General features: G+C 33.2%; 1 long non-coding RNA gene across 1 annotated transcript in view; it reads left to right on the top strand.

The window, feature by feature from the left end:
- The window catches only part of LOC105853761, a 41937-nt gene extending 34949 nt beyond the window's left edge, over window positions 1-6988 (top strand). The window contains exons 2-3 of the long non-coding RNA XR_001145527.1: window positions 5474-5600; window positions 6877-6988. This is a non-coding gene — a long non-coding RNA (uncharacterized LOC105853761). The remainder of the gene's footprint in view (window positions 1-5473; window positions 5601-6876) is intronic.
- Window positions 6989-12280: the final 5292 nt, after the last annotated feature.

Raw genomic sequence — 12280 nt, 5'->3', positions numbered from 1 at the left:
GGAAAACCAAAGTAGATATTAGGAAGGGATGTCTAAAGCATATGGATAACTGAGTTGAACAGATCTGAAAGATTATTTTTTATTCTGGTGTGTGTTATATATAAGAACTGACTTTGGGAAGTTAATAAGTTATTTACCCTCCAAAATTTCTCATATATAAATTCAAAGGGAACAAAGAGTACTATGGAATCTGGATAAATAAACTGAGTTCCAAAGCAATGATACTTTTATACTAACACATACACACACACACACACACACACACACAGTGTCCAATATCAGTGCAGGAAAGGAATAGATCGTTAATCTTTATGCGGGAAAAGGATATGATATGATATAACAAAATCCAAATGTATAATGCAACATACAAATAGTATTTAATGTGTGTCATTATAATTAGCTATTAATCATTACAATTTAACTATTAAAAATGTTTTTTCGTTCTCATTATGGAAATTTCCAGGGGTGCTAGCAAGAAAGGGGGACTGTGACAACCAGCCATAGTCTATGAAATCAATTATCTGGGAAAATCCATGTAACAAATGCAGATTCAGGTGTTACATGTCTAAAATTAAGATCACTGTTTTAACAAATGTGGTTGTCTGGTTTCCCTGGCAACTAAGAGTGACAGGTGACAGAAGAAAAGCAGTTGAGAACAGAAGATCAACCAGAAAAATGCAGCAATTTGTGTCCATTAGATACTAGATGCAAACCATTCTGTCTAATTCAATGGTCTCTGAGGTCTGCATTGTTTTGCTGCAAAGTATAGTGATTAATGTTTATTATAATGGACCTGAGTCATCATGAAATGGTTAAATCAATTGAAACCTATTCTCTTATCTAACACATATAATACAATCTTAAAAAAATGTTTATCAAAAAGAGCTAAAATAAAGAGTTTTAAGGGATTAGCTTCAGCTATCTGAAACCTTTATTTACCCAGAAAGTTTTCTTATGCCGATATTGAAGGCATGAAATAAAGCAATCATAAGTGAGCATTCAAAAATAAATTAATTTGTTCAACAAAACCTTATGGCAAATTCACTGTTCTTGGCAATGGGAACAGATATAAAGACCTGTCCTCTCTAAGTTTGTGTTCTAACGGTTAGATAGGTGTCTGTCTTCCAAATTTCTCAACAATTTTTCAGACCAATCGAAACCAGTTGTCTGCATTGTCATAATCAAGATATTTCTGAGAAGGAGAACGAGTTCTGGCTTCTACTAATGAAATGATGAAAATTACTGCATATGAGATAAGCCTAAAATTTGCATAGAGAATGGGTGGATAACATTCTGATTTCTGTAGTTTTTTCCATATTAAGTCTAATATGCAAAATTATAATATAATGCTGAGTATTTTGACAACAATGGCTACTTTGAAATGGTCTTTGCTACCAGAAGTGTAGAAGTAAACTCCAAATATATAATTACATATTTTTTTAGGAAAAGAACACATTACTATATACCAGTCAGTTTAGACATTTGTCTAATGTGTTTTGAATCTGAACTCAAGACTTATGATTATCACAAGAGTCTGCCAGATAGTAAAAATTGAATTTCTGCCTGTTTAATTTTTGTACTAGATTGTCCTGTCACTTTAAATTTGATTTGATTCTGTATATCAGATCAATTTTTTACACATTCATAAGGGCATAATAATGATAATGTAAATATTCATAAGATCCACATACTCATGTATCTGAATCAAAATTCAAATTTCTCAGCACATTCTAAAATTAAAAAAAGCTCTGACTCTTCTCCCCTGTTAATGGTGACATAAATCTTTCAGTTACAGATATAAAATCTACATTTGTGATGAGTTTCCAAGTGTTAAAAACACCAATCTGGTCAATTCTCCCCTCTTTCTCCAGACTTCCTATATTCACACAGTCTTGCTTTTAAATTGTTATCCACTCTAACTCACAATAATCAACACATAACTGTTACCTTCAACACCTGTCATCTCCCTCTTGTCTATAGGTTTCCTTAGTATGGAGTCCAAAGTCTCAAATATCTGATGCTTCCTAGAGTCTCTAAGCTGATATACTACCCTCTACACCTAAAGATATATGCTGATGTAATACAAATTGCTAGTGAATATATGTTTCACCTTTCCCTTTCATGTTTTCATTCCAGCCCCTCTGCATAAAGGCCCTTCTCAGCTTTCCAAGCCAGTCTGGATTCTTCGCAGTCTTTAGAACATATTGCAGGCATCATTTCCACCAGGAGCATTTCCTTAAAGGATCTGTTCTCTGATTTCTCATACTTGGATATTCTGTGAACATGCCTATCAGTTGGAATTGGTACTGTTTATTTGCCTACCACTACCACAAGGCTAATGACTGCTTGAGAATAAAAGCCATATCTTACATAACTGTTACAAATGTATGTTCCCTGGACAGAGCACTTCATAGGCAGATAATTGCTAAATTACTGTAAATAAGTGTCCAAATTCTTTTACAGTCTGGTTCCTATTTTTCTTTTCAATTTTGTTCCCATCTGATACTTCCAATTCCCAAATCTTCCTTCATCATCCTCCAAAACCTTCTACTTTCCTTCCTTCATATTTCTTCATCACTTTTAGTTCACTCTTGCTTCTTTCCTTGATTACATTTTGAAGATCAAAGTCTGTACCCTCTACACACTTAGATGCCTGATAGAGAATTCCCCTGGACTTTTCAAATATAGTCATGAATGCCTTGGACAAATTATTCAGGACCTCACTGGTAATACTTCAAGGATCTTTCTTAAATATTGTACAACTCACTTTTAAAATTTACTCTCCTTACTGTAGAGTTTAGAAAGTATCTAGTAAGTCTTTTGTTATACTTTTAGATGTTTCCCATAGCATAGCATGTAGTAACATTTGTCATGTGTCTATGAAGATAAAAATGCCCAAAGGAAGTTGTTTTTATGAAAGAAAAAATGAAAAAGGAAGAGAAGATAAAAATTGGGGGTGTGGCAATAGGGAAAGTTGAGAAGATAACAACAGAAGGAAAATTTCTTTTAAAAGAGATTTATTATGGGTTAGATCAAGGGATATCATCATTTGGTCAAGAAGAAGAAGAATGGAGCAGGATAATATCTACCTATTAAAATGTCAATAATGCTTTCAGACTTAGGTTTTCTAGCATTTTTTCATGTTCCACTAAATTCTGCCAATAGCGTAATCCATTGTACCCTTGTCCTATTTTCCATTGTCTTTTTTTTTATTATAAGTTTTTTGTTTGTTTGTTTGTTTTTTTAAGATTTATTTATTTGTGCATACAGAACTGGGGTACAGGCCAGAGGCTCAGGGGCGGTGAGAAGCTTCACCAGAGACAGAGTGGGGAGCAGAACAGGCAGATCTACGAAGTACACTGCTGAGGGGAGCAGCGGGCGGGTCTGCCACACCATGTGGTCACCTCCGGGGGCAGGCGGGAATTGAACTCATGCAGAAGCAGCTTTAGATTCTCAGTGCTGTGCTTTAACCCGCTGCGCCACCAGGGAGGGCCCCCTTGTCCTATTCTTAAATTAGTGTCTATATTTGCTTTTCTCCCCAACCACGTTAAAAAAAATATTTATTAAAAAAAAACAATATAGGGCCATTCCTAGTGGTGCAATGAATTAGGGCACAGCACTGTGAGCTAGAGGCAGCCGCTTCAGTGCAAGTTTGATCTCTAGCCCCGGAGGTGACCCACATGGCACAGCAGACCTCTCCTAACCCCCAACTGCTGCTCCCCTCAGCAGCAGTACTTCTTCGATTTGCCTGTTCTATACCCCACTCTGACTCGTGAATCCTATCATCGCCCCTGTACCTCTGACCTGCACCCCAGTTCTGTATACATAAATAAATACATCTTTTTAAAAAATAACAACAATATAAGATAAAACATATTCTGTATCAGTAAGTCTAGGAGATATGTGGCCATGGCAATAAAGTCCTGGTACCTGCAATAGCTTAGCAGAGCCTCTGACTGGCAAATTCCCTATTACTTCCTCAATGCACCCAAATGGGACATACTAGCTGCTAGGTTGTGGTCTTTAATGATTGCTCCATATGAGGTATCTTTTTCCTTCCCAAAAGAAATTTTATTACTATATTCATTTGTCTATAGGACCCCAAATGCAGTGTTAGTCTCCCAAATGAATACTGATTCAAGGGACTAAGGTCTTTTCAGTGAGTGTCCATCAAGTATCCAATACTCGGGTGCTGTGAAATTGGGATCCTTTGAGCTCCTGAGTAACTGGAAATTCTTCACACTATGTTTTGTTTCAGCAGCTCAAGCAAGGATTTTTATCCTTTGTCTACTCCTTTATTTCTCAAAGTACAGAAATAGAATTGCCACAATGCCACAAGGGAAGCTATTCTCATTGTCAGGTCAAACTGTAGCCCCATTAATAATGCTAGTGGAAGTAAGAAATATACAATTATACTGAAGATTGTTCATGTTAGAATTTTGCTCTCTTGATTTGAAATAATCATTTTTTTTATTAACAGAAGTTTTAATTTATGGTTGTTCTCTTCTTATTAAGGAAACCTATCAGTTGTGTGCTCCCTTTCTGTCTGGTATTATTACTAGATAATATATTTAAATGACAGGTGTATCTGTCCTCTGACTAAATATTGAGTTCCAAGCAATCCATACACTCAGTCTGAAGAGTGGTTCATGTTCTCCTACCTGGTTTATTCTTCAAATTCTGATATGACGATTCTTCTGCCTTCACAGCATAGAGTACAAGTGAGCAAGTGAGACAAAGTCAAGCTCCTATTCATTCCTCTCATGTTCAAGAAAAGGGTTGGAAAACTGGTCCTTTAAAGGAACAGAGAGCAAATATTTTAGGTTTTGTATGCTAACAGTCCTTGTGGCAACTATAAAACTTTGGTATTGCAGTGTGAAAGTAGCTATAGATGATACATAAATAAACGTGCCTAAGTTCCAATAAAACTTTATTAACAAAAATAGGATATATACTGGATTCCTGTCCTTCAGGAATTTATTCTGGCAGATGATCAGAGAACACAGCTATCATAGACTGGCAAATACTAGGATAATTATTTAGTTGAGCAAGCAGAACTTCCTGAGTGTTCTGTCTATTATCTAATTTAGAATTTATCTTAATTTTGGTGACAAAGTATATATTCATCCAACCTTAGACTAAACTTACAAAATAGAGTACATTAATAATCAAGACTAAGCGATTCAATCTAAAAATTACCAAAATTCCCCAGTAAGGATGAACATAAATACTACTTTGATGCATACTTGACTATAATATAGTATAATTAATATAATTAATATAGTATAATATACTATATATAGTATAAGAAAGTACTTGTTATATCATTAATAAGTCAAACCTACTGCTAAGCCTACAAAGACCTTTTATATTTATAGTTGAAATAAATGCTAATTTTCAGATATAGGATAATGAAAATTGTGGTAGAACTCTCCTTTTTCACATGTGTGCTCCACTCGGCTTCTCTCCACAGATTATTTTATTGATGGACCCCATGAAATTAAGAATGACAATGTGCTATCATTTGAATGGTCAAGGCTACGTCTCTTCATAAACCCTCTGTTATAATCAAAGAAAAGTGAGGCCTGGAATTGTCATAGGTAATGAGCTGTGTGTTTAATTAGGTCTTAGAAGCTGTACAAACCACTTCTGCTATATCCTGTTTGAACAAACTTAGTCACAGCACTACCAGACAGTGGAACTTTAGTCTATTATTGTGGAGTCATGTGCTCACCTTACACTATCTGCTACATTTAATATAATGAACATAAAAAAATGTAGAACTGGGAATACGAGCAGTTGCTGATCAATAAATATATTTTCCCTCAAATGGCTTCTTTCTAGAAAACTAGGAAAGGTGTGAAAATCAACAATATCTGAAAATTTAGGACACAAGTTAAAATAATATGCTGGAAGAAGTAAGAGATAGACCCTAAAATGATTAATAATGTTTACCTGAGCTTTTGTTGTTACCAAATTATACCATAAAAAGATAGTTATAAAGTATAAACAAGTTTCACTATTCTTATTTGTTTTTCATCAGAGTTCTCACAGTCTGGACAACTCATACTTATTTTACATGGTGTGTATGAACTAGCATCTCTTACCCATAGCACAAAACTAGGCAAGTAGAAATCACATTATCCAGGCCTGGGTAATAGAACAATGGATCTCCTTGGAATTTTGACTTATGATAAAAACAAAACAACTCTCAATTACCATAACCAGTAAAGGTAATGTGCTCCTGTTAGCCCATGAAGGGAATCCATCTTGATATAAGCAAAAGTGAATAAATCTGGTGATTATGAATCATAATCCTAGTCACATCATGAAGATTCTGAAGACAGTATGTGTAAACCAGAATACCAACTGCAAAATTGCATAATCTAATCAATTCATTGTTAGGTTAAATCAATATAGAAAACAATTAAATCAATATAGAAACACCATATCTCTCTGTTTAGGCATGTTGATGGTTTTTATTGCATATTAAAGCTTTAGAATAATATAACAGTTGGGAATTGTTTTCCATAAATACCACTTGTATAGTGTTAAGACTGATTAAGTAATAAATGTCTCCTCAATGCATGTCTTTACTTGTTTTTGGGCAAAATGACAAGGATACTAGTATCTTCTGTTATATACACTAGGGATACAACTAACATCACAATGTAATTACCTCATAAATATAAAATAGTTTTAATCAACCCACCCTGTGTAAGATATTAATCTGAATAATACTCCCTAAGTTAAATAGTGCCTACTCAATGGAGACCCCGAGGAAGTTTTGCCTTGATAGTAGTATCTGTGTAGCCAAGGCAACTAGATTATGGATCTTATGAATTATAAAACTCACAATGTGTTTTTTTCTAACAGGTTACTTGAAAGCTTAAAAGTGTGTGACTCATCTCCACAAGGATATCAAACTTTTCCTGCACTTTGTATTCCAATATCACCCAAAGATTCAATTTTATTTATTTTTTTTGCCTTAATTCACTCAACAGTAAAAGATTTTTGTTTTGTATTTTGTTCTATGGATCTTCACATATTTAAATTCTTAGGTTGAAAACAGTGATGTGCAAATATTCTCTTACTGTTTTATTAATGCAGTGATACATTATTATAATTAATTATATAAATTAATGAAGTCAGTAATTGGAAGTGATCCATGATTAGATATCATTGATGTCTATTATTGCATATGATTTATTATTTTCATTAGCATGATTTGATTTTTTGTTGTTTTTTATTGGGGTCATGTACATTTGTAACATTATATATTATGTAATGGTAAAAGCTGATCTATTTTCAGATATATGTCATCAAATCACATCCACCATCCAGGCTGAAATAATCGTCTACCATAAATCCATTGTTCTTTATTTTCACCCTCACCTCCCACCTTCCTCAGTTTCAGTGCTGCACCAGATTTCAAGAGTTGGTTTTGTTTTGTCTGTTCCTTTGTTTTTAATATTTCACATGAGTGAAATAATCCAGTATTGTTTTTTCTACATTTGACTTATTTTGCTTAGCATGTTACCCCCTTCAGTTCTATGCATACCAAGAATGGCAACATTCCATTTTTCATAGCTAAATAATATTCCATTGTGACAAAATTCTACATCTTTTTGGGGGGTATGGACAGTGCTTAGTTTTGGTTTGATTTTTAATGGAAGTACCATTGGTTTACCTCATTGTTAGTAATTTGGAAGCAAAGGCTCTCTCCCTCTAGGTGTATTCACCATAGCACAGCCTCTACAAAAGCATCCATAGGTCACCTCAGTCCATTGTGCTCCCTCCCCATTTGATTGCATCCCTCCTGTTCTCCCTTCCCTTGCAAATGTTTCAGTGTACAGTCAACTTTCAAAGGTTGTATACCAATCTTCTTAATGTACTCATCTGTTCTGGAGGCAAGTAAGCTGTTCCCATATCTATTGTAAATATATTAACAAATGAATATAGGAGTACATATATCCTTTCAAATAAGTGTTTTTAACTTTTTGGAAAATAGCTAGGACAGGAATTACTAGATTATATAGTAGATTTATTTTTAATGAGAAACATCCATAGTGTTTTCCCTGGGGACTCCAGACAATAGCATATGAGGATTCCTATGTTTTCACATCCTCCCAATAGTGGTACTTTCTGGTTTTTGATATTGAACATTCTTATTGGAGTCAAGTGGTATCTCACTGTGGATTTGATTTGCATTTCCCTGATAAATGATGCTAAAAAATGTTTCATGTTCCCATTGGCCAAAATATATGTCCTATTTGAAAGTGTCTATTTAGCTCTTCTGCTCATTTTATGATTGGATTGTTTCTTGTTAAGTTTTAAGCATTCTTTCTATATTTTTGATATTAGCCCCTTGTCAAGTATGTAACAGTCTCCCTTTCAGTAGGGTGTCTTTTTATTTAAATGACAGTGTCTTCCACTATGCAGAACATTTGCAATTAATATAGACACCTTTGCCTACTTTTGCTTTTGTTCCCGTTACTTTTGGAGTTGAGTCTCCAAAGATCTCACTAAAACAAATACATATTTTTTAATGTTTTTCTTCCACCTATTACATTTCCAGCTCTTACATTCAAGTTGATCTATCTTGTATATGTAATTTTTGTAATATGGTATGGTGAAAGTTCATTACTTTGGAGGGACTGTCACAACTACAGTTTTCACTACATTTAAAGAGTCCATTTTTTTCCCCTTTCTCCTTTGTATTTTCTTTAGTTATAAAAAGTATATCTAGGTGGGGAAGTATGAAAGCACAAGTGAAGAGCAAACAAGAATACTGTGGAATATTACAGTAAAATTCTGGAGTTTTTATCTTAATTGTGAAATATACAAGTTTCTCCTGATCTTTGTTATTTGATATTTTTTCTTATTTTTTAAGTAAAATATACCTCAACTGAAAATGATGTTATTTTAGCATAATACTTATATTCCCTATTACATATTAAATAATTTTCCAATTGACTTGTAATTTTTCCTAGTCCTGTTTGCTTAGTTCTATAACTTATTCAATCAACATTTATAACACTGTGAACAGTCTAACATTTACAAGTTGCAAATGAGAAAAGCAACTCATGCACTAGCTATGTCTCAGTTACATAATATTTATCTGGACAGCCTTACCATCACTTTGTTTATAAAATTTCAAAACCAACACTGACTCAGAATAAGTTAGACTGTACATATATACACAGAGAGAAATACTTGAAAATAAAGTTATTGACTGAGCTTTTCACTTTCTCTTTCACTACCCTCATTTAACTCAAACATGGATTCATGATAAATATAATCAACTTATTCTCTCATGGAAGAATGTTTCCTGCAGTAAAGATGTGTGATATAGACAAAAGATAACAAACAAGAAAAGTATTTATAAAGTTCTTCTCTCCTAATTACTGTCTTAAGTAATCCAAAACCTCATTATTTTTGGTAAATTCCTTATACTATTTGATGGTCCTAGATGTACACATCACAGTGGTGTGTACATTCTAGTTCCTAAAAAATACAGGATCTCTAGACTTTGAGAAAAAATGAAGAAGGAGCAGTTCTTCCTTTTGTTGAATCACTAGGTGATAATGAAGTATTTTCTATGTGTCAACATAGTACATATTATTTTATGATGGAAGAGAATTTAAATATTCTGTGACAAACCAACACTAAAAATAATGACAAGTTTGGGCTATAAAATGAAACAGTATCTTATCTAAATATAAAACAAAAAATAACCCAAATAAAATATATAAAACAATGATGAAACCTAATGGATAACATTATGAGAAAATGAAGTGTTGTCCAATATTGAAAGGAATAGCTTTAAAATATGAAAAGCACAATTATGTTCTAATTTTATTTAATCTTGGATATTTTGCATTATCTAATGATGAAAATGGTAATGAATATTCAATAAATATGAATGATGAATAGTAATAAAATAATGAGATGAATATTCTACACTTCCAGTTTCTCCAATTTATGAGAAAATTTTATGTCTGATTTAAATTGAAATAAATTCCAGATAAATGCATAGAAAGCAATAATAGTGTTCTGTTATTCCCTTTCTACTATATACATTTATCAATAAAATTAAAAATCTTCACAATATAAAATAATATATTGACACACTCAAATTTCCAGTAATATGAGAACTAATTAGTAGAAAAATTTGAATCTATTCTCACTAAACCATACTCCCAACTCCAGAAAGCAGTAATAATTTAATCAGTGGGCTATTTCAATGATATTGAAAAGAAGTAATAAAATCATTCTACTTCTTCATAATTCAATATTATAATTCATACTAGAGAATTTTAAATGGATTTCACATATTTAAAGATACATTTTTATTTTTATTAAATGTATTTTACATATTACCAGAGGGAGAAGCCAAACCGTTCTGATAGCATTGTAACTGACTAAAAGCTTGAACTCAAGCAAAAAAAAAGCAAATTTTAGACTCTATTTTGTATTTTAATAGGATCAGTTAGCAAGTTTAAATTCCCTCTGCTCATTGTGCTTTCAAGTTATAAATGAGATCTAAGACCATAAAGTAAAAGCAGAAAGAAAATTATTTTCAGATTCTCTCTGGTGCTGGTGAAAATATATACAATGGGTTATATGAAGAAGTGACCTTTATCTGCCAAAGTAATCTGAATATATTTCAAATGCATTTTTGTATAGTCTATAAGAAAGCAATTATGTGAGATAAAGTTGTTAAAGTAAAGTTAAATAAGACAAAATGTCACTTGATTTAAAAATGCAGTGCTACAGAAATAAATTATTACAATGTAACCGCATTTATAAAAATGCAGAAAGGATTTGTATTATATTTCTCTATTAGTAAGAAGCACACAGTACTGCTTGCTGTATCATAAGATACCCCAGTATCGTCATATATCAGACCTTCAGATTTAACCTGACCTCCTCAGAATGGATATCCACACTACAGTATGTTAGGAGACCTTTTTGATACCACTTTGATAATTCTTTGCAAACCTCCATTAGAAACAGAGAAAAGCCACTTCAAGAGTGTGCACTTACAGCTTACTGTTTACCTATACACTCATAAGATCAAAACCCCTGGTCTTACTGTTTTTGTTAACAAGGAGCAGTAAAAGTCTTCCCACATACTGAGTTTTGGTTTCCATTTTACAATCTGAGATGACAGACGGCACAAAAATGATGAGAAAACTGTGGGGAGGCTTCCAGAAGATTGATTCTCTCATCAGCTGATTCTTTTCTAGTTAGTCTTTTATTGACTACAAAGGTATAGCCAATGCAGAAAAGGAAAACCAGACTGCCCTGTTTAATCCTGAGGGCATTGGCAAAAGGTGATCACTTTTTGAGAAAACAGAGGCCTACAAGGAAATCAGCACACTGTATGAGCCGTTAAGCTGATTTAAACACACAAGGGATGCCTGGGGTTGAGCGCAAGATCTCTGAGGTGTGAGATGAGAATGAAACCATTCCACAGACTAATATTACTGAGCTTTAGTAGCAGGTGGTACAGTTGATCAGTCAGGAACCTGTCATTTGGAGAATAGGCCAATATATCTGAGAGACATGAAAAATCCTTCATTTTTTCCTACTTCTCACCAAGAGTAAAAATATTGCAATTCTGAACTTTTAACAATTATCAACTACAAGTTATCACAATTCAGGTACCTGTAAGTGGTGAGCAAAACCAAAATGCAATAAATTTTCTAATGGTTTTCTAAGACTGCAGACTATAATAATTCATAGATGCTGAAATAGATATTTAGTTCTAATTTAAGTCCATCTGGAACAAAATCTTTACAAGCTGTCAGCATAATCTGCAATCCAGACAGCTTAGAAAAATCCACTTATAATTTTCATAGCTACAGAAAGCAATAAAGATTCACATTGTCCATTTTGTTTTGCTGATTTTGTGTTTTATACAACCAGTTTTCTTATTGGCATTCTATTATTTAAACAATTTCAGAGAGAAGATTGCAATTTGACAAAATGCACTTATTATTGAAGCCTTAGAGAGAGGGTAAAATGTTAGAGTGTTATTAATTTATATTTGTAATATCCATATATGATACTCTCTGTTTTCTAATTCCTAGAGACCATTCAGCATCATCTAAGACAGAAGTGACAAGTTATATAAAACATAACCATATGAAATAATACATGTTTAAGAGGGTATTTTACTACAGTTAATTTTGCACTATGAACACTTAGTTAATATCTGTTAAAAATTAAGGTATCACTGGCCCTCCCTGGTGGCGCAGCGGGTTAAAGCACA

This window comes from Condylura cristata, unplaced genomic scaffold (genome assembly GCF_000260355.1).
Source record: "Condylura cristata isolate star-nosed mole 26May11 unplaced genomic scaffold, ConCri1.0 scaffold00002, whole genome shotgun sequence".
Classification (NCBI taxonomy): domain Eukaryota; kingdom Metazoa; phylum Chordata; class Mammalia; order Eulipotyphla; family Talpidae; genus Condylura; species Condylura cristata.
Note: the sequence above shows the minus strand (reverse complement) of the source record. Positions and strands in the feature narration are given on the sequence as shown.